Source organism: Curcuma longa, chromosome 18 (genome assembly GCF_044706935.1).
Source record: "Curcuma longa cultivar G26 ecotype Majalengka, Jawa Barat chromosome 18, ITB_CL_G26_1.1, whole genome shotgun sequence".
Taxonomy (NCBI): Eukaryota; Viridiplantae; Streptophyta; class Magnoliopsida; order Zingiberales; family Zingiberaceae; genus Curcuma; species Curcuma longa.
This window is the reverse complement of record NC_133878.1, coordinates 500,929-503,800: the sequence shown is the minus strand read 5'-3', so window position 1 is coordinate 503,800 and position 2,872 is coordinate 500,929.

The window sequence follows — 2,872 nt, the reverse complement described above, 5'->3', positions numbered from 1 at the left end:
TCCTGTTGCTATTCCTGATGCTTGAGATAGTTGTTTAGTTGATATATTTGATATCATTGCTTGATACCTGTCGTTTGACCTTATGATGATCTATCATTGTCATGTAGATGCTCTAGTGATCTATATCCTTTATCTTGATGATACTTGTAAAATTTGTTGCCTGATACCTGTCATATGACCTTTATTGATCTATCTATTGTAGGAAAATCTTACCTGTTGTGTTATTGACCGTGTTGACTCCTCTTGATATCTGTTGAACATGCTAATTAAATGTAGTTATTACATGTTGGGATGATCATCATACATCCATTCCTAGTTGTAAATGTTGTGGACAGCATTATTGGTTTTCTTGTTGGCTCTTGCCCGACACCGTGTTGTGGTGAGATACAGCGGTAAGAGGATATGTTACACTATTGTTGGGTGCAACCAAGACTGGCTATATTGCCCTCCTGGTACACTGCCCGCTCCCCACTAGATTAGTGGTGGTTTGTTGTTGGAGCCTGTGTAGTATGTCTTGTCTGGTCCCTCAGTTCACTGTGCTCTGGGAGGGTGGCTGGGGAATGTAGAGTGCGGACAGAGACTTGCATTTGTTTGTGATGTTTGCTGCGTGTTTTTACATGCATTTGTTGTTAGGATTATTACATAGTTTAATTTACTCATATGTTTATGACTGTTGCATTTATTTGCTATGATTGTTGCACTTGTATGACATTACATACATGATTACATGTACCTGTTACCTATACCTATTGCATAGTATTACTTCTTCTCTATCGTTCAGTTTATATACTATGCCCGACTTCCATGATTTACACTATCTGTTGATACCTATTATCTATTGACTAGTGTTTATATCTCCTGTACTTATTCATTCTAGATGTTACATTCTTGTTATTCCTGCTAGTTTATCTTACATGCACTTCTATTCTGTACCCACTTAATATCTAATACTCACTACCCAGTGGGGTTACTTTATTTTCTCCCCAGGTAGCAGATAGGCTATTTGGAGCTTGGAGATTCAGTTGACTGGTATTATCTCACTTCAGGAGGTCTATGTAGTGGTTAGTATGATTTGTAGTTGTAGTTGAGTATAGATTTTGTATTTCATGGACTTGGACTGTAACTATGTTAGATTTTGTGTTTGTGGTTATTTGTTTTGTCGGATGTTGACGTCGGATTTACGTTGTTTCCGCTACGCAGATTTACATATTTTGGTTAGTATGCATATGATAGTGGTTGTATGGCCATGTAGGCCTTATTTCATATCTGTTTGTAGCTTGTGTGTGTTTATTGGACGTGTAGTACTATTTCTGGCCGCATGTGGCCGTGTATCTATGCATGTATTCAGGGGAATTGCCATAGTTACTGGGGAGATGCTGCCGAAATTTTTTGGACGGCCTCCCGGGACGTGACAGCATCAATCGAGTGGTCCTTTGTCGATGTCCCGCCTCTATTGGTAATCCACGTCAAGCTCTCGTCTGGACAGCTTCAGAAGCCACGAGTCGCGTCATCATCTTCGATACTAGCCGATGATCGATAACAATCGATTCGAGAGAAGTCTCATTTCAGAAATCTCACAACAACGTTTGTCACAATTGTTCTAGGCTTTCTAACTATCACTGGGAATCGTATTCCCGATGTAATTTGGATGGTCAACCATTGACCACCAAATTAGGACAAACAATCGGAAATTCTTTCCGAAAATGATGGAACAATCTTCAAGAGCTTCGCAAGCTCCTAAAAGTCGATGGATGGTTGTGTGACAACCAAGGATGGCCAAGATAGTTTGATAACAAATCGACTACCAAAACAAATAGCAAAACCCGGATCTAGCAGTGTCACAAACCACGGACCTGGGTAAGCAGGCACCCACAACTACATCGACGGTGGTGGCTCTCGAAAGAAACAACCACCCGTGGACTACGTGCTCCAGCCGTTGTCCATGCTGGCTGGCAACGGGAAACTAGGCTCCTATTCTCCTTCTTCTCCTCTCCCACATGAATGAAGCTCGGGCTTCTCTGGTGGTCAGCAAGCTCCGACCGGCAGAAGCAAGATTCAGTCGAAACAGAGGTCGCACGATCCTCTACTCACTGCCAAGGACCAACGGTGGAGATCGGCGACGTTCGCATGAAGGAAGGCTCGGCCGGCAATGAATGCGCGATCAATCGACGACAGACGCGCAAAGGAAAGCTATGTCGACGATAGAGCAGAGCGACGGCCCGAGACGAGAAGAAAGGATCGGGCTTCTAGGGTTTCCAAATGATCGGGATGGAGCTCCCTCATCTGCAGCTAGGGCTCTGGTCTCTTGCTTCTTCGGCAACCGGTGAGCAAGAGAGTAGAGCGACGCAACAAGCTATAGGTTTTATCACGATCTAAAATTATTTTGGGAAGCTACAGTGCGTAACGCGACGGGCTACATTAGACAAGTTTTAATCACATGCCATTCAGCACCGCAAAATACACAATATCATCAACATACAATACAGCTAACCTTAATTTTTCTAATTGGAGTAACCGATATGTATTAGCATCCATTCAGTCCTCAAAGGAAAAGAAAGAAAGAAAGTGTTTTTGGTTCTTAAAGTCTAGAGTAACTAAAATCGTTAATCACTAAAGCTAATAGCAATAGTTCCCGGCAACGGCGCTAAAAACTTGATAGCTCCTGCAAGTATACGGGTGTCATCAAGTAATAAAAAGTATCAAATCCGCAGGGACTGTTGATAGCTATAGTGATGTCACAAGGCTAGTTATCTAAACTCCAAGAGGAACGAAATAGTTGAGAGTTGTGGACTGGGTAGAGAGAGAGAGAGAGATCGGGTCTAAACTCCAAGAGAAATGAAATGGTTGAGAGTTGTGGACTGGGTAGAGAAAG